The sequence below is a fragment of the Marmota monax genome, unplaced genomic scaffold, assembly GCF_021218885.2.
Source record: "Marmota monax isolate L192 unplaced genomic scaffold, Marmota_monax_Labrador192_F-V1.1 WCK01_AAM20220418_F8-fsc01153, whole genome shotgun sequence".
NCBI classification, from domain to species: domain Eukaryota; kingdom Metazoa; phylum Chordata; class Mammalia; order Rodentia; family Sciuridae; genus Marmota; species Marmota monax.
The window spans coordinates 50,567-72,026 of record NW_026692052.1 but is presented as its reverse complement, the minus strand read 5'-3'; the positions used below and the strand labels follow the sequence as shown (position 1 = coordinate 72,026).

The 21,460-nt window shown below is 38.3% G+C and overlaps 1 pseudogene; it reads left to right on the top strand.

Annotated features, from left to right (window-relative positions):
• The first annotated feature begins 2,183 nt into the window (after positions 1 to 2,183).
• LOC124099326 (rho GTPase-activating protein 29-like) overlaps positions 2,184 to 21,460 on the top strand; it is a 28,099-nt pseudogene continuing 8,822 nt past the window's right edge.

Below are 21,460 nucleotides of genomic sequence, written 5' to 3'. Positions count from 1 at the left end.
CCCTGAGCACTACCCCATTCCCACCTCATCTGTGCAGAGGTAGGAACAATTTTGTATTTGATTTTTTCTTATGCACCAATTTAAGACTTAGATTTTGCCTCTCAGTGTGATTTTAACTTTATGCTGAACATTAGGATTTCCACTTTAGTTTATGTTGCTTTCAATTTTCTTTCTTTCTCAACTTTTGTTCCAGAGATTGAACTCAGGGCACTCAACCACTCAGCCACATTCCCAGGCCTATTTTGTATTTTATTTAGAGACAGGGTCACACTGAGTTGCTTAGCACCTACTCTTCTGAGGCTGGCCTCGAACCCACTGTGATCCTCCTATCAGTTTTCCCAGCTGCTAGAATTACAGGCATTTGCAAAAGGCCCAAATCTTCTTTTTTCTTTTCTTTTTTTTTTTTTTAGTTGAGAGGGACACAATACATTTATGAATCTATCTATGTATTAGGTGGTACTAGGAAATAAAGCCAGGGCCTTGTGTGTGTGAGCAAGCACTCTACCAACTAAGCTATATCCTCTGCCAATTATTTATTTATTTTTATGTGCTGCTGAGAATCAAACCCAGGGCCTCACACTTGCTAGGTGACCACTTCACCACTGAGCTTCAGTCAAAGCTGCTTTAATATTTCTTAACCAAGGAGAATGATTGAAATTCTATATCATTCTAATTGATTGGAATTCTATTTTTGATGTTTAAGATATTTACTTTGTGTGCCTTTAAAATGATACTTTATTACCAGGTAATGGTATGTGCCTGTAATCCGATCAGCTCCATTGGCTGAGGAGCAAGAGGATTGGTGTTCAAAGCCAGCCTCAGCAACAGTGAGGCCCTAAGCAACTCAGGGAGGCTCTGTCTCTAACTAAAATACAAAATATGGCTGGAGATGTGGCTCAGTGCTTGAGTGCCCTGAGTTCAATACCCAGTCCCAAGTCCCCAAAATTATACCTTAAGGCCTACATGGTTTTGTGATTTTATTGTTTGTTTAAACAAATTAAACAAAAGCTTAAAACTATCTCATGCAACACTTCACAGACTCTGTTCTGATCTATTTGTTCTCTTCAACTCCCCCTAAGGTGGAAGAATCTCACAAGGGTAACAGATATCCATGAGACTCTGTTGTAATTTCCAAGTATTTTATAACATGGGCATGTGCTTTTACAATTGCTCATTTAATTTTTTAAAATTAAAAATAATGTCACCCATGTGAGGACATGTCCTTTTCCAGGCATGGTAGTTTCAGAAACTGAGGAGCCTACTGCCTTAGGTCACATGACACTCCAATTCCACTTTTACAAGGACAAAATAATAATTGAAGGCTTTCCCCCATAAGGGTGAGGTGTGCTTAGACTCCCCAGTACCCCCTTCCCAGTGGCTGGCAAGGTATGGGATAGTGGCCTTTTCCCTGGACCATTTTACAGGATCCTTCTTCTTTCAGACTCCCCAGGATGAGCATCCAGTCCCCATCCATGCTGCTGGAGCTGGCAGGGAGCAGCCTGCTGAGCGACAAGTCTAGGGCCATTCTGGATCTGGAGTACCTGCCCATAGAGCTCCTCCCACCACTCTATTTGGAGGCTTTCAGCAGGGGACACACTGAGGTCCTGAAGAAAATGGTGCAGGCCTGGTCCTTCACCTGCCTGCCCCTGGGGGCCCTGATGAGGAAGCCACAGCTTGACATGATCCAAGTGGCACTGGATGGGCTGGACATGTTGCTTGCCCAGCAGGATAGCCCCAGGTAAGGGGGACCCAGGTAGCTTGGAAGGGAACACCATTGGGTTCCAAGAAACTGACCATGACTGATAGATCCAGGGAAAGTGGATGTTGAAGGGTGGACCAAGGTTTTCCTACTCTGCCAGCAAGGAGGTGTGGAGAGGCCTTGGCCATGCTGAGCCCCATCTGGGAGTGGCTTCTGGATGTGGAGGTGCTTGGGGCAGCTAAGGTGACCCATGATGGAGGCTGTACCTGCCCCTTCCTCAGCCTGTAGAAGTGGGGTGACACTAGGCTGGATTGTAGGGGAAAGGTGTAGAGAAGAGTGAGACAGAAGGAAGAAGTGGAGCAGGGAGCAGCAGCTGAGAGGTGAAGGAAGGGGCCTCAGGGCTGAGACTCTGATTTCATCCCCACAGCAGGTGGAAACTGCAGGTGCTGTATTTGTGGAATGTTCCCCAGCACTTCTGGAAGACATGGTCTGGAGCCAAGGTCGATGCCTGCACATCAGAGGCCATGAAGAAGAATTGAACATTAAACCTGGTCCAGCAATGGCAGGTAAGCCACCCTTGAAGGTATTCATAGACTTGTGCCTCACAGAAAGGCCCCTGGATGAATTCCATGCCCAGTTGTTCCTGTGGGTCACACAGAGAAGGGACATGGTACACCTGTGTTGCAAGAGGCTGAAGATCTTTGAGAAACCCACCGGCCACACCAGGAAGGTCCTGAGACTACTGCAGCTGGACTCTGTCCAGAAGGTGGAAGTGCACTGCACCTGGGCACCCTCCACTTGGATGCTTGTGCTCCTTTATTGGGCCTGATGAGCAACCTGAGGAAGCTGCTTGTCTCCCAGGTCTGCGTGCCTGCCCACACCTTCCCAGAAGACCAGGAGTGGCTGCTCACCCAGCTCACTTCTAAGTACCTCAGGATGGACTGCCTGCACCACCCTGAGGCCAGAGACTCAAGCTTGGATTAGACAACTCTACCTACTGAAAGAGAAGAGAAGAAAACCGAACTCTGAGGGTGATTTGTTGTTTGTTTGTTTTGTTTTTTTGTTTTCTTCTCTTCCATTTTATCCTCTTTCTTTCTCCTCTACCCCTCCTCCTCTGGTCCTCACAACTCCAACATATGTGAAACTAAGAAATTTGTATGAAATAGAACTTTATGAACTGAGTCACCAGAATAATATCATATAGAGGAATTGCATAAGACCCCCTTTTATATTTCTCTCTCTCTGTTCTCTTTTTTCTTTTTATTTTTCTTCCTCTCTCTCTTCCTCTTTCAACCTCCTAATTTTTACTTCTTGTAATTTTCTAAATTCATATATGTGTTTGTTTTTATGCATTCTACTGTCCTGCCACGTACTTGTCTCCCCTAAATTACCTGCTGTCTATTCTCCTGCTACTAACACTATTGATTAGAGTTCTCCTCCAAATTTCCTAAGTTTTATTAACCCCATTGCCCTCACATCTTTCCCCGTTAACATATCATCAGACACCTGACCCCCAGTTCTCTGTTTCCCACCAGAAAATGTACACCTTCTATGAAATTACTGATTATATTTTAAATTATAATTGAATCCAACATTACTAGACATTGAGACTAACTATAAATGTCTTAATAGCAGTAATTTACACATAGGTGATGTATTGTTGATATTGGGAACTGTCAACATTGTCCTTCCCCACAAAGGAGGGATCTTGGAATATAAAAGAGCACTACAAATCTATAGGATAAAAGCAATAACACCAGTCCCACAGAGCAGGAAAGAAATGCCAGCAACATGAAAAGACAAGGGAAGAAAATACCAGAAACAATTGAAGACACACATCATTAGAAGAATTATCAGAAACAGCAGAAAAAAATGACAGAGAAACATTTCAAGATTAACATTATTCAGATGTTTTGGAATCTCAAAGAAGACATTAGACAACAAATACAGACATTGAAAGATCACTTTGACAATGAGCTACATAAACAAATCCAAGAAACAAAAGATGACCTCTACAGGGAGATTGAGGTATAAAAAAGAAAGAAAGAAATCCTTGAAATGAAATAAATAATAAACCAAATTAAAAACACAAATGAGAGCATCACCAGCAGAGTAGACAACTTAGAAGATAGGACATCAGGCCAGGAAGACAAAGTCTATCATCTTGAAAAGAATGTAGCAGCAGAGCAAAAATGATAAGAAATCACAAGCAGAACACCCAAGAAATATGGGATAGCATAAAAACACCAAATTTAAGAGTTATTGGGATAGAGGAAGGCACACAGGTCCAAACCAAAGGAATGAACAATCTGTTCAATGAAATAATATCAGAAATCTTTTCAGAAATGAAGAATGAAATGGAAATCCAAATCCAAGAAGCCTACAGGGCACCGAAAATGCAAAATCACAAAAAAACCCATACCAAGACACATTATAATGAAAATGCCCAACAATCAGAAATAGGAGAGAATTTTAAAAGACAGAAGAAAAAGGAATCAGATTATACATAATGGAAAACCAATTAGGATAATGGCAGATTTTTTAATACAGTCCCTGAAAGCTAGAAGATCCTGGAACAATATATTTCAAACTCTGGAAGATAATGGGTTCCAACTAAAATATTGTATCCAGCAAAACTAAGCTTCAGATTTGAAGAAGAAAGAAAAACTTCCATGATAAACAAAAGTTAAAATAATTTACACCTAGAAAGTCAGCACTACAAAACATCCTTGGCAAAATATTTCATGAAGAGGAATTAAAAAACAACCATGAAAAACAGCAGAGGGAGGTAGTACACTAAATGAAAAACTAATCAAAGAGGAAACCAAGTCAAGTTAGGTAACAAAAATAAACAAATATGGCTGGAAATGCAAACCATATCTCAATAGTAACCCTAAATGTTAATGGCTGAAACTCACCAATCAAAAGACATAGGCTAGCAGATTGATTTTTTTTAAAAAAAGATCCAAGAATATGCTGCCTACAGGATTCTCATTTGATAGGAAAAGACATACACAGACTGAAGGTGAAAGGTTGGGAAAATCATACCACTCACATAGACTGAGGAAGCAAGCAGGGGTCTCCATACTCATATCAAATAAAGTAGACTTCAAGCTAAAGCTAATCAAAAGGGATAAAGATGGACATTACATACTGTTCAAGGGAACCATACACCAACAAGACTTAACAATCATAAATATATATGCCACAAACAATGGTGCAAAAATGTTCATCAAACAACTCTTCTCAAGTTCAAGAGTCAAATTTACCTCCCAGCACAATAATTTTGGGTGTCTTTAACCCACCTCTCTCACCACTAGACAGATCTTTCAAACAAAAGTTAAGTAAAGAAACTATAGAGTTCAATAATACAATAACTTAGACTTAACTGACATATATAAAATATATCAACCAGCATCAAGCAGATACACTTTCTGCTCAGCAGCCCATGGATTTTTCTCAAAAATAGACCATATACTATTTCACAGGGTAACTTTTAGCAAATACAAAGGAGTAGAGGTACCTCCATGCATTTTATCAGATCATAATGGAATGAAATTGGAAATCAACAACAAACTAAACATTAAATATTCTGCATCACATGGAGACTGAACACTATGTTGCTGAATGAACAATGGGTTACAGAAGGCATCAAGGCAGACAATAAAAAATTCTTAGAGGTAAATGAGAACACAGACACAACATATCAAAATCTCTGGGACACTAAGAAAGCAGTACTAAGAGAAAAATTCATTGCATGGAGTTCATTCCTTAAAAGAAGAAAAAGTCAACAAATAAATGACCTCACACTACACCTCAAAGCCCTAGAAAAAGAAGAACAAAGCAGCAGCAAAAAATAAGGCAACAAATAATTAAAATGAGAGCTGAAATCAATGAAATCAAAACAAAAGAAAAAATTGAAACAATTGACAAAACTAAAAGTTGGTTCTTTGAAAAAATAGATAAAATTGACAGACTCTTAGCCATGCTAATGAAGAGAAGAAGAGAGAGAACTCAAATTACCAGCATATGTGATGAAAAGGCAATATCACAACAGACCCTACAGAAATACAGAAGATAATTAGAAATTATTTTGAAAACTTATCCTCTAATAAAATAGAAGACAGTGAAGGCATTGATAAATTCCTTTAGTCATATGATCTGCCCAGATTGAGTCAGGAAGATATACACAGCTTAAAGAGACCAATATCCTGTGAAAAAAATGGAAGAAGCCATCGAAAGAATACCAACCCAAGAAAAGCCAAGGAACAGATGCATACACAGCTGAGTTCTATAAGAACTTAAAGAAGAACTAATGCCAACACTCTTCAATGTATCTCAGCTGAGAAAAAAAGAGAAAAAAATAGAAAAAAAGAGAGAGTACTTCCAAACTCATTCTATGAGGCCAATATCATCCTGATTCCAAAACCGGACACAGACACTTCAAAGAAAGAAACCTTCAGACCAATATCTCTAATGAACATAGGTGCACAAATCCTTCATAAAATTCTGGCAAATCCAATATAAAAACATATCCAAAAGATTGTGCACCATGATCAAGTGGGATTGATCCCAGGGATGTAAGGTTGTTTCATCATACAGAAATTGAATAAATGTAATTCATCATATGAATGGACTTACACATCAGAATCATATGATCATCTTGATAGATGCAAAAAAAGCATTTGACAAAAGACAGCACCCCTTTATGTTCAAAACACTAGAAAAACTAGGGATAACCGGAACATATCTCAACATTATAAAGGCTATCTATGCTAAGCCTCAGGCCAATATCATTCTAAAGGGAGAACCACTGAAAGCATTCCCTCTGAAATATGAAAAAAGTCAGGGATGCCCTCTCTGACCACTTCTATTCAACATAGTTCTTAAAACACTGGCCCAGATCAATTAGACAGAAGAAAGAAATTACAGGAATAAATATAGGAAAAGAAGAACTTAAACTAGCACTATTTGCTGATTATATAATTCTATACATAGAAGACCCCAAAAACTCCACCAGAAAACTTCAAGAAATAGTAAATGAATTCAACAAAGTAGCAGGATATAAAATCAAAACCCATAAATCAAAAGCATTTCTGTGTATCAGTGACAAATCCTCTTAGCAGGAAATGAGGAAAACTATTCCATTCAAAATATCCTCAAAAAAAAGATACTTGAGAATCAACTTAACAAAAGATGTGAAAGAACTATACAATGAAAACTACAGAACCCTAAAGAGAAAAATAAAAAGAAGACCATAGAAGGTGGAAAGATCTACCTTGCTTGTTTATGAATAGGCAGATTAAAATTATCAAAATGACCATATTACCAAAAGCACGATACAGGTTCAACACAATTCCCATCCAAATCCCAATGGCATTTATCATAGAAATAGAAAAATGCAATCATGAAATTCATGAAAAATAAGGAACCCAGAATAGCTAAAGCAACTCTAAGCAGGAAGAATGAAGCAGGTTGTATCCCTATACCAGACCTTAAACTATACTACAGAGCAATAGTAACAAAAACAGCATAGTATTGGTACCAAAACAGGCTGGTAGACAAATGGTACACAATAGAGGACACAGAGACTAACCCACAAAATTTAAATTATCTTCTATTAGACAAAGGTGCCAAAAACATGCACTGGAGATAAGAGAGCATCTTCAACAAATGGTGCTGGGAAAACTAGAAATCCATATGCAACAAATGAAATTGAAACCCTATCTCTCACCATGCAGAAAACTTAAATGGATCAAGGACCTAGGAATTAAACCAGAGACTCTGTGTCTAATAGAAGAAAAAGAAGGCCCTAATCTTCACCATGTGGGATGAGGCCCCAACTTCCTTAATAAGATTCCTATAGCACAATAATTAAAAAGAAGAATCAATAAATGGGATGGATTCAAACTAAAATTTTTATTCTCAGCAAAAGAAACAATCTGTGAGGTGAACAGAGAGCCTACATCCTGGGAGAAAATTTTTACCCCTCACATATCAGATAGAGCACAAATCTCTAGGGTATATAAACACCTCAAGAAGCTAAGCACCAAAAAAACAAATAATCAATAAATGGGCCAAGGATCTGAACTGACACTTCTCAGAAGAGGATATAAAATCAATCAACAAATATATGAAAACATGCTCATCACCTCTAGAAAGCGGAGGAATGCAAATCAAAACTACTCTATCATCTCACTCCAGTGAGAATGGAAGCTATTATGAAGAAAAACAACAAGTGTTGGTGAGGATATGGGGGAAAAACGTACACTCATACATTGCTGGTAGGACTGCAAATTGGTGGAGCCAGTTGATAAAGCAGTATAGAAATTCCTTGGAAATCTGGGAATGAAACCACCATTTGACCCAGCTATTCCTCCTCTCCCACTTTACCCAAAGGACTTAAAAACAGCATATCACAGGGACATAGCCACATCAATGTTTATAGCAGCACAATTCACAATAGCTAAATTGTGGAGACAACCTAGATGTCCTTAGATCAATGAATGGATAAAAAAGTGGCATTTATACACAATGGAATATTACTCAGCATTTAAAAAGAACAAAACCATGGCATTTGCAGGTAAATGGATGGCTTTGGAGAAGATAATGCTAAGTGAAGTCAGCCAATCCCCAAAAGACAAATGATGAATGTTTTCTCTGATATAAGAGGAGTGACTCATAGTTGGGTAGAAAGGAAGAGCATGGGAGTATGAGATTAATTCTAGATAGGGAAGAGGGGTGGGAGGGAAAGGGAGGGGTAAGGGGAATAGCAAGGATGGTGGAATGTGATGGACATCATTATACAAAGTACATATATGAAGACTTGAAATGGGTGTCATCATAGCTTATTTACAAACAGAGATATGAAAAAATGTTGTTTATATGTGTATTAAGAATTGTAATGCAAAAAATATCGTTCATGTGTAATGGCATAAACTGACATGAACATACTTTTTATCCAGAGATACAAAAAATGTGCTCTATATGTGTAATAAGAATTGAAATGCATTCCAGTTGTCATGTATTAAAAAAAATAAAATCAATTTTAAAAAAAGAAATAGCTTCACTAAATACATGAGAGTCTACTTTTGGATTCTATTTTATTCTGTTGATTTAAATGTCTCTTTCTAGGCCAATATCTCAAATCTTGAATCCTGTAGGTCTACAGTGAATCTTAAGCAGTCTAAATTCTCTAAAATTTCTTTGGCTCTTCCATATCTTTAACATTTTCATATAAATTTTAGAATCAACTTGTTAATTTCTGCATAAAAACGTGCAGGGTTCTTCCAAAATCCTATATACTCATCAATAAAAGAGAATAAAATCATGGCATTTGCAGATAAATGGATGGTGCTGGAGAAGATAATGCTCAGTGAAGTTAAGCAATCCCAAAGAAACAAATGCCAAATGTTCTCTCTGATATAAGGAGGCTGATTCATCGTGGGGTAGGGAGGGGAGAACCAGGGAGGCATAGACCAACTCTAGAGCAGAGGGGTGGCAGGGGAAGGGAGAGAAAATGGAGTTAGAGATCATGGTGGAATGAGATGGTCATCATTGTGCCAAATACATGTATGGAGACAAAAATTCGTATGAATATACTTTGTATATGAGCAGAGATGTGAACTATTATGCTCTATATGTGTAATATGAATTGTAACACATTCCACTGTCATAAGTAACTAAAAAAGAAAAAAAAATGTGCGTTTTATAAGAGATCAAGAAATGAGATGTTTTTTTTTCATGTTAGAAATGCAAAATAATAGCTTTTTGTAATATATAAAAAAAACTCAAAGTCTAAAAATTATTCCAAGTATAATATCATGTGGTATATGTTTTTTGTCATTTTACCCTTCTTACATACTAACATTTCTGTTGTAAGGACCCAGTTCCCTTGGAACATTTCAGCAACCATTAATGGCAATAGTAGCTGCCACCCATAAGTTCAGAAAATGGAGATTTCCCGCAAGATGTAGATACTGTGAATGCATTGTCATATTCCGAGGTGTTAAATGCAAAGAGGAAAGATCTTTTTGGAATCACAATTTTTAATTTTGCTGTATACTTTTTTGTTATGATCTTACTTATTTGGAGATGTGTGTGTGTGTGTGTGCATACACACAAACACACACACACACACACACACACACATATATATATATATATATATATATATATATATATATTTTTTTTTTTGTTTGTACTCCTGAGAACTAAATTCAGGGTCTTGTGCATGCCCCACAAGCACTCTACCCATTCTTAAAATTGTGTTTTGAAATGGGGTCTTGCTAGATTGGGCTGGCCTTCAACTTGTGATCTTCCTGTTTCAACCCCTCAAGTAGCTGGAATCATAGGCATATGCCATCACACCTGGCTCTGCCAGTACATTTTTAATAAAGTCCCACAGTTTATTTCTAGTTTCTACTTTGTTTTGCTGTTAAATGTAGTTCAAAAACCACAAGTAGTACTTTTTAACTTATTTTTCTCATTATTAGTCTGCCTGTACTTTGCTTAGTTGTGAATAATTTTAAGGTGTGTCAATCATCTTTCAAAAAACATTTTCTTTTAGTGTCTTCTTGTCTGCCATAAAAAATGCATGGTAAACTTAGCCATTGTTTGCGGACATCAGAAACTTCAGGGGAAAACTCACTTATTTAGAGCAGAATTCTCACGCATTGCCAAAAAGGAGCCAGATGGCATTCTTTTCATAATAAAAATCTGTTCTACAGAGATTGAAAAGACAGCCTTGTATTTAGAAGTATGTTGTTAACTCTTAACACTCTAAAAACATAAATGCCTTTTTGATTTGTTTTAATGAAAAAGAGACTTTAAGAAAATCAGCACTCTTTCTTTGTAATAACTGAATTTATTCATATTTATTTGGAAAATGTTTATTTATTTGATTCAACTTTTTAAATACCAATAAAAATTGAAGTAGATCCATCAACTCTGTTTAGATGTCTGTATTTAGCCCTTTGTACTAAAGTAAAATATTGCATACTGTTTTTCTTTTCTCTTCAAGTGAATTTATCGTGTCAGTGGCAACAAGGCAAAAATGGCAAGACTGTGTCAAGCTCTGGAAAACAGTAGGCATTTAGTAGATCTGTCCCAATTTACTTCACACAACATCTGTGAAGTGTTAAATTTACACCTTTAACAGGTTAAATTTGTATTCTAAACCTATCATCAAATAAAAAGAAAAAAATATTTTATATTTCATATAAATATTGCTCCCCCAGTTATTCTAAGATTTTATAAAGATGTACTTTGATGTGGATATATTTCCATCCAGTATTCTGGCCACTCCATGAGCTCTGCCAGTTGTGAGCACTTTAGTTCTTGGAACTTTTCTTGATTTTTATTGCCCATTTCCCCACCCATCCTCTCTCTTTGTAATTTGCACCTGAAGCTCTTATTTGGAGATGTGTGTGTGTGCACACATACACAACACATATGTAAATATTTATAAATTTGTTTTTTGTAATCCTGGGAATTAAAAATTCAGGGTCTTGCACTTGCCTGGCAAGCATATATGTTCTCTACTTCCCTTACCTTTCCTGTATTGTTATTTTTTTTCTTCAAAACCTTTCTAAGACATTTCCTTGTCTTTTTCTTCTTGACTAATGTAAATTACTCCATTTGTGAGATCATGTTTTAATTTTCAAGAAGTCTGATTTTCTATTCCTTTGATAACATTTTTAAAAGATTATATTATGCTTTTTATTGTGGATATTCATTGATTTTTCTCATTAAGTGTTCTTTTCTCTATTTAGCCTCTAACCTCTGTAGAAATACAATGTCACCCTCATATATAACATTAAGATTTTTATAGCAACATAAAATTTAAAAATTAGGTGAAGTAAATTTTAATATATCATTTAACATTTTGAATATCTAGTGTTTTAAATTATGAGGTATTTTATTTATTTATTTATTTGTATTGCAGCTCTTCTTCTTTTAAATCTGGTGTCTATTTTTCATTTAGAGCACATCTCAATTTAGATCAGTTGCATTTCCAGAACTCTTTCACCATATCTGACTGGTTGCCAGAATATTGACAGCATTGTTTTAGACCTTCAATTTGTTCTTTTTCTAACCGTTTTGATTTTTGTCTTTCATGGTGTCTAGTTATGTTAAAGTTTGGACTTGAAATCACTTTGGAAGCACTTGAACACATCAAGGCTTTTTAAAAACTTTGAACTTTACTATAAAGTGGTCTAGGTGGACTGTTTGGTATATGCCTAACTACATGTCTCTAGTTCCCTGTTCTGGCACTGGAGTGATCTTTCCAGAAAGGCATTTTTTTTTATTGTAGATGGACACAATACCTTTAGTTTATTTATTTATTTTTATGTGGTGTTGAGGATCAAACCTAGTGCCTCACACATGCCAGATGAGTGCACTACCACTGAGCCACAACCCCAGTCCCCACGAAAGGGTTTTTTTCCTTGCCTAGAGATATAGTACCAATACTGTGGGAGCCGGGGTGCCTAAGATGACTGTAGGATCTGTGCTTTCAGTGTGCATATACCCAACAAATCCCCATTGGAAGACAATTACCTCTCTGTGCCTTATGTTTGGCATTGCCTCAATTCAGAGAGCCTCTGTATCACATTGCTCAGAGAAAAAAATTTCCAGAGTTTTAGGAAGGAGATTGCTCTAGTAAATGGAGTAGAGACAGGATTCTATAGAGAGCTAAGCTTTCTCAGCTAGCCTACCTGGAACCTAACCCAAGATCAACCTAACCTAAACCTGGTAGTGATTGTCCATGTCCCTCTAGGATTCTGAAAATCATGTTGAGTGACAAAGGGTCAACTCTCTTGTAAATGCTGCATCAGGACTTGTTCATCTGCTCTTCTACTTGTGAATTTTGTTGCTTTTTGTTTTCTCTATTTTCCTAGTCCTTATGAGCATACAGTATCTTAGTGGGGTTGCAGGAGGGAAAGAAATTAAGTATAAATTGCTGGATCTACAATGTTAGCCCAGGAAAACATTGATAACTCTTTAATCACATTTTACAGACACCTCAACTGAGAAATGGAGGTTGATACCTTTGAATGACTGTAAGTCTCATAATGTGTCATCCTTAATCTTGTTTAGTCAGTCATGGAGAGGGGATGAATAGGGTCCAATATAATAAACTTGCATTCTGTTGAGAAATTTTGTATGTCTAAGACTTTCATTTGGGAAAGTGTGCTCAGTTCTTGCAATAGTGTCAGAGAGTAGCCTTTATTTGACTCATTGACCTAAAGCTCCAAGAGGTAAAGTGACTTGCTTCAGATATCAGAGTAGTGAAGATAGAAACTGATCACAGGGAAACACCCTAAATTGCCACAGATATTATAGGACATCAGGTAGCTAAAGGTTCACTGAATTTTCTATTGTAGATCAGTAGAAACATTGAAATTCTTATGGCAGTGGATATTTGTTGTAAGAACTTTTTCTTTTGATCTATTCATGGCAAATCAGCCTGTTTTAAAGATTCATGAGATGTTAACAGTATGTTTTTGTAGGTCATATTATCTTGTGCTGATCTTCATTCATGCCCAAGTAAAATCTGGGCCCTGTAGCACTTTGATATTTTTACCCCGTACTCATAAAATCCATGCCTTTTCTGATTCATTTTATTGATTTTGTGCACTATCCTATGTTTGTTCCAGTAAAACAGCAGAAGATCATGCTATTTGGGGGGCAGATGTGAGTAAAATATGTTTAAGATAAGGATTAAGACTTTTAAAATCATATCATGAAGCTTAAAGTTTAAAATTCATTTAAAGTTTAGAATTTCACTCATTATCCATTAATTTGTTACTACCAGAAATAAAATTTATAGTCAAGATTTTGATTTGCTTTCTAAGTCAATTCCCTACCAAACACATATATTTTATGTTAAGGGATGAAGCTCAGTACTAGAGTGCTTGCCTATCATGCTTGAAGTCCTACGTTCAATCCCCAGTACTGAAAAAGAAATAAATAAATACAGATTGTCTTTAGATTTTGTTAATCTAAAGGGACATGCTAAATTATTTGAGTAACTCTCACAGTTGACTATAAGAAAAAAAAAGTTAGATTTTTTCAAAATATTTATTTTTTGGTTGTAGCAGGATGCAATACCTTTATTTTATTTATTAATTTTGATGTGCTGCTGAGGATGAAACCCAGGTCCACGCATGTGCTAGGCAAGTGCTCTACCTCTGAGCCACAACTGCAGCCCAAAGGTATTTTTAATATAATTTTATTTCTTTAGCTACCAGAACCATTGGTTTTATTCCAATGGTACCAGGAATTTATGGAGCTTGCAAATGTCATTCAACAGATTAACCAAGAACAGGACACAAAAAGGGACAACTATGAAGACAACACATACTGAAATATGTGTATGGAAATCAACCAAATTCTTCTCAAAACCAAGGACCTTCTAAGACAATTGCCACCATCCAATTTTAACACTCTACAATACCTTGTCATCCATCTTAAGTGGTAAGAATTTTTATACCATCTTAACCATTTTTAATTGTACAGGGCAATAGTATTCAGTACATTTATATTGTTGTGGTATAATTTTCAACATGATTTTTAGGATGTTTTTATTATGTGTTGGGAAAGGGAGACATTGAATATATGTTCATGCAGCAAACATGGTTCTCTCAGATGCCTCCTGTGTGCCAGGCTCTGGCTGGGGAAACTAGGATGAAAACACAGGGTTTCTACTATTTGTGGGCTCATCATCTTGGGGAACAGACCTGTATATAACCACAGTATATCATCATTGTTTACTTTTAGCTGTGCACAGCTTGCAGGCATGCATGAAAAGTTTTCTGGGTAGGGATAGAGCAGAAGAGGCAAAAGCCCTTGAGTTCAACTTTAAGAACTGTGTGATGATTTGGTAGAGAATGTGCAGAACAGCATACTAGGCAGAGGGTAACAGACATGGAGACACAAGAAATCATTTTGCATTTGGAAAATTTGATTTTATTAGGATACAATATAGCAAGCAGTAGCAGGAACTGTGCTACCCTTCCTAGAAGCCTGATAAGAAAATCTTACCTACCTGGCAGATGAGTTGACCATATTGTTTCTGTACTCACTAAAGAACTTGGCATCAGAAATTTTACGTATTCAGATTTGCCTGCTAGATCTTTCTGACAGCAATTCAGATCTCCTTTTTGACATTTTGCTTAAATTTATTTTGGGAGGGCTGGAGATTTGGCTCAGAGGTAGAGCATGTGCAAAGCCCTGGATTCGAAGCTCAGCACCACATAAAAATAAATAAATAAAATAAAAATTTAAAAAAATATATTTTTTAGTTTGAATCACTTATACATGACAGTAGAATGTTTTTAATGCATTGTACACAAATGGAGCAGAAAATTTCATTTCTCTGTTCACGATGTAGAGTCACATCTCTTGTGCCATCTTACATGTACCTAGGGTAATGATGTTTGTCTCATTCCACCATCTTTCCTACCACATACCCCTCCTCTTCCTTCCCTCCCCTGTGGGTCAATCAATGTTCCTCCAGCACCAAACACCCAATTATGGGTCAGCATTTATTTATCAGAGAGAATATTTGGCTTTTGGTTTGGGGGGATTGGCTGATTTCATGGTATTCACCAACTCCATCCATTTACCTGTAAATGCCATTATTTTATTCTCTTGTAATGCTGAGTAAGAGTCCATTGTGTATATATACCAAAGTTTTTTTATCTGTTCATCTGTTGAAGGCCTCAAATTATTCCATAAAATAGAAAAGGAGGAAACCTTCCAAACTCATTCTGTGAAGCTAGTATCACCATAATACCCAAACCAGCCAGACACACATCAAGGAAAGAAAATTTCAGATCCATATCCCCGATGAACATAGATGCAAAAATTCTCAATAAAATTCTGGCAAATCACATACAAAAATATATAAAACAAACAATTCACCATGATCAAGTTGTGTATTCCAGGGTTGCATGGTTTGTTCCTCGTACAGAAATCAATAAATTTAATTCATTACACCAATAAACTAAAAAAGAAGAATCCTATGATAATATCAATTGATGCAGAGAAAGAGTTTGACAAAAAACAGAATCTTTTCATGTTCAAAACATTAGAAAAAGTATGGGTAGTAGGCACATACCTCAACTTGGTAAAAGCTCTCTATGCTAAACCTAAGGCTAACATCATTCTAAATGAAGAAAAATTGGAAGCATTCCATCTAAAAATTGTTCAACATAATCCTTGCCTCTCTAGCCAGAGCAATTAGATGAAAGAAATTCAAAGGAATACGAATAGGAAAAGAAGAACTCAACTATCATTCTTTGCCAATGATATAATTTTATAGTTGGAGGATCAAAAAAAACTCCACGAGAAAACTTCTAGAATAATAAATGAATTTGGCAAAGTAGCAGGATATAAAATCAATACCCATAAATCAAATGTATTTCTATACATCAGTGATGAATTCTCTGAAAGACAAATAGCAAAACTACCACATTCAATATATCTATATCTATATCTATCTATCTATCTAATAGATAGATAGATAGATGTAGATATAGATATAGATATAGATATATCTCACAGCTTCTTTACCCATACATAAGGCTAGTATCATCCTGATAGCTAAACAAGGCAGAGACAGATTTCCTTGGATAGTCATAGAAATAACAAGCTGAGAGTGTTTGAAGTAAAACCAGAACATTGATGGTGGCCATAGAATAGAGAGCTGTTCATGAGAAAGAGTCATCTAGGCTAGAAAACTAGCTGTGGTGGCTGGGAGTGTGGCTAGTTGTAGAACACTTGCCTAGCACATATTAGACACTGGGTTTGATACTCAGCACTGCATAAAAATAAATAAATAAAATAAAGGTATGTGTCCATCTCTAGGTAAAAAATATTTTTTTAAAAAAAGAAAACTAACTGGGCAGTGAGAGAGAAATTGACAGTGCTGCTTCAGTTTCCAGTATAAGAAATGGGGAGTATATCCCACATACAAAGATGGAGCAATTTTTAGGGGTATTTTTCTTCCTTCTGCTACTAAGAGTTCAGTAGTTCCTTCTACTTACATGCATTTTATCCTAATATAGTACTCTGAAACTCAGTTTGGTGTGTGGTAAGTATCATAATGAAACAGAGAATTCTTTCCCTAGACCCCCAAACTTGACTCTTGACAAACCCTTTGTAGTCTTCTACAGCCTGAGTTTTCTTGACCCTTCTCAAGTCATAGTAAACTACCATTAAGGACCTCTATAAGGCAAATCTCATACACTTTATGTGTTCTTCTTTTCAGGGTTGTGGACCATTCTAAAGAAAACCTAATGAACTCAAAAATGTTGGGGTTGATATTTGGACCCTGTCTCATGAGGCCCAGGCCTACAACCATTCCTGGTACCATCTCCTCCTCCCATGCTGCATATGCCAATCAGGCCCTGTTGGAAGAGTTCCTCATTACCAATGCACAGATGATCTTCGATGTGTTCCTAGAGCCACAAAATGTTCCATGTAGTACTTATGTTGTTGAACCTCGAGTGGGTAAAAGCCATCCTTCCAAACCTGTAATATCAACAGAACATTCCACAAAGTCAGAATATTTTTCTACTAAGCAAGTGAGTTTTGACCATTATAGAATTGCATTAAATTTGTGATGATTATGTTAACAAGTTAATAGTCTTTGAACTGTTGGTTTTGAGATATATTTTGCTCTTAGTTTAAAACTTTTCTTGTATCAATAGGATATCCACACTGCAGATATTGATAGTCAAAATTTTGAATTGGCTACATCATTTGAGGAATCAGAATCCAAACAAAATGCATTGGAAAAATGGGATGCATGACTCATTGGTGAGTTGTCATGTAACATATATGTTTGCATATTTCAAACCTTGCCAAGAAGTCGTGATTAAAAACCAAGGTGAGGGCTGGGCTTGTAGCTCAGTGGTAAAATGCTTGCCTCAGCATGTGTGAGGCCATGAGTTGGATCCTCAGAACCATATAAAAACAAATAAATAAAAATAAAAATATTGTGTCCATCTACAATTCTCATTCTTTAAAAAAAGGTAAATTAAGGTTGGTTCAAACTTCAAGGTTTTATTAGTTAACTTTGCTAGCCATTGAGAAAGTTTAACGGATGTCATTTAAATGAATATCATGCTTTGTTTCTTTCTTGTGAAAGATATTTTGAAATTCATAAATTATTTCTGTTCTCTTTCTGAAATTTGTTTTCACCTTTACTTCTTTGTCATCAATTAAAGTCAAAGGAGAAAAAAGCTGTACTTCTGAAACTCAAAAATGTAGACTCCTAAAGTTTTTTGATGTCCCTTTACCTGTGGCCTAACTTTAGCACATTAAGCACACATGTCTTCCATTTTCTTGGCTCCAGTCTTTTTGTTCACTGTTTTTTGATCATTTTATTTTGGTGAATGGTTTCTGCTAAGGGGATTGAAAACCTTTCATTCTTTACTGTTTTAGTAGAGCTAAATCCAAATTTTTCAACATATAGCAATGTATGTTAAAATTGATATATTAAATTAATGAAATATCTATGAGTGTAGCCTGAGAAAGTTTGAAAACAAAGACAGTCCACTACCTCTGCAAAGAAAAGCACTGAACTCACTGATTCCATTTATCTAATTTTTTTTTAGCATTCACAACAGCTTTATTAATAAAAGTCCAAATCTAGAAACATCCCAAATATTGTTCAACAGGTGTCACAAAAGTTTTTCTGTATTCATAAAATGGGATACTGTTAAATAGACAGGAATAAATTATTTATATTCTCAACAGCATCAATGAAATTAAAAAGCATGTCCAGCAAAATTAAGGCTCACAAAAAGTGAACATACTGAATGATTTAATTTATATAAAATTTAAAAGCAGGCAAATCTAATCTATAGTGACACAAGGCAGATTATTTGTATCCTGGGTTTAGAAGTAGGGATAAAATGACTCCAGCAGGAACACGATTTTTTTTTTCCAGAGATGAAAATGACCCATGTTTTGCTGGGGCAGTGATTACATGGTTACATACACTTGTCAGGAAACATTGCACAATTTACTTAAAATATATTAATTTCATTGTATTCAATTTTTACATCAAAAAGATTGATTTTGAGAAAAATGTCAAACTTCTCTAGTGAAGTTTATTATGAAAATGAAATGATGCCTGTTATAGGTAGTACATCCATTTCTCATAAAAGTAGAAATATGTGAGAATGTCCTAAATTTTGTCATGTGATAAACATAATAAAACCCTGACAGAAATGCAATATCTTATTGCTGAAGAAGTTCCAGATGTCTTCTCAACAAGGCTAGAATCAAGACAAGGTTGCCGACTACTGCCGCTAATGCAATAATAAAGATCCTGGCCAATTTTATAATTAGGTAAAAGGAAATAGAAGTTCAATAATGGGAATGAAATAGATAAACTGCCATTATTTACAGATAGTGTGTTCATCAATAATGAAAAATTCTACAGATAATCAAAGATTTAATTATTCTAACTAGTTAGAGAGTTCAGCAAATTTGCTGCATAAAATGGTTTACACAAATTAATACCATTCCTCTATAGCAGAGGTTGAAAAATTAATGCCCACTGGCCAAATCCACATCCCAAATGCTTTATGAATAAACTTCAATTGTAATAGAGTCATGTTTGTTTATTAATTCCTCCTTCATTGCCACAATGGCAGAGTTGAGTGGTGATAATTGAGACTAAATTATTCACTATCTGGTCCTTTAAGAAGTTTGCTGACCCTTGTTTCACAGCAAAAAAATAATAAAATTAAAATTATAATATAAAATAAGATGGAACTTGATCAGACTGCGGAGGAAGGAAGATGGCGGCAAGGGGAGTGCATTACCCCCGTGTGCTGCTTCACTGTGTGGGAGTATGACAAGTCAGGACGGCTAAAGGATATCTTGTTAGGAATTTCCAGCAATAGTGGGGTGCTCCGGAACCTGGAGGAAGGATTTCCATAGCACGAGGATCGGCTACGGGGACTCAAACGCGAGAGGTTTGTCGCACGGAGGGTAACACTGCTTATTCAGCAAATCGCCCCGCGGCTAGAGTCTGCAGCGCGCGCTGGGATAGAGACGCAGGGTTACAGCGCTGCAGTTTCTGCCAGCCGCGCAAGCACCGTACTCAGGGCTGAATTCTGGGTTCGAGACGGGGGAAGGAAGCGGTCCATCTCGGTTCTCCACACCGGTCAGACCACAGAGGAGGCCAGCAGCCACCATGTTGGTAAACTGATGTCACCTTCCCTGTTTTCGACTGACCGCAGCTCATTCAGCCATAGAACAGGTAATTTCAGGCTGCAATTCGCCTGCGGCTTGCAGACAGATTGCTAGGGTTCAGCGCCTGGGTGCTGCTTAGAATCTGATCTTATCAAAGCAAACACCGAGCGCGGGGCGGCCGAGTTCCGGCTCCCGGAACCGTCCCGGAACCGCCCTGGCTGAGGGCTGCGGAGCCTGGGGAGGCTGCTTCTTGGACCCTGCTACTATCAGAGCATACACCAAGCACTAAGCCGCCGAATTCCGGCTCCCGGAACTGAGCCCACGGGGACTGCTTCTTGGAGCTTACACTTATAGGAGCTTACACCGAGCATGGAGCGGCCGAGTTCCGGTTCCCGGAACTTCCCTGGACCAGGGCTAGGAGCCCGCGGAAACTGCGTCTCGGTCCGGGTCCTGCTGAGGGCCGGTCAGGACTCACCCGTTGCTCTGGTTGCCTGGCAAGGGGAACGAAATGCTGCCATTCGCATAGGATACCAACATGGCAGAGATCTGATGTCATCAGAAAGCGGCGGAGGAGAGATCTTCATCAATACCAGCGGTGACATAAGCAGTTGGTCTCCTGGTGGGGGGGTGAGGCACAGTCACCCGAGTCTCCTCAATTTGTCCTCGAGCCAGAGGGGAGGAGCCGGGCCGCCGCCAGCGCCCGGAGCAGGCCCAGCGGCTAGCCAGCGTGGTGACCACGTGACCCCAATTGGAGAGAGGGCGGAGCGGAGCCACCACCCACACCCACAAGGTGGGCAGACCCGCGACCCAGTGGTACATGGGCGTGGTAGGAGGGACAGGGCAGAGCCGCTGTTCGCGCTTACAAGGTAAACAGACCTGTGACAGCCTGGCGGGTCAGGCCCAGTGGCCTGCCAGTGTGGTACACACGTCACCCCAACTGGAGTAGGGGCAGAGCAGATCCTTCTCCCACGCCCGGATCAGGCCCTGCCGGTGTGGTGGTCACGTGACCCCAATTGGAGTGGGGGCGGAGCGGAACCGCCACCCGTGCCTGCAGGGTGAGCAGACCTGTGACCAACCTGCAGATCAGGCCCAGGGGTCCGCAGGCGTGATAGGAGGGGCAGGGCAGATCCGCCGCCCGCGCCTCCAAGGTAGGCAGTCCTACAACAGACCGGCGGATCAGGCCCAGGAGCCTGCCGGCGTGGTACAAACACCACCCTAATTGGAGTAGTGACAGAGCAGAGTCGCCTCCCGCGCCAGGAAGAGGCCCAGCGTCCTGCAGGCGGGGTAGTCACGACACCCCAATTGGAGTAGGGGCAGAGCAGAGCCTCCACCCGTGCCCGAAAGGTGGGCAGATCTGCGACCGACCAGTGGGACAGGCCCAGTGGCCTGCCGGTACGACAGACACGTCACCCCATTTGGAGTAGGGGCAGAGTAGAGCCGCCGCCTGCGCCTGCAGGGTAGGCAAACCTGCAATCGACCGGCGGATCAGGCCCGGTGGCCTGCCGGCGTGGTACACTCGTCACCCCAATTGGAGTAGGGGGA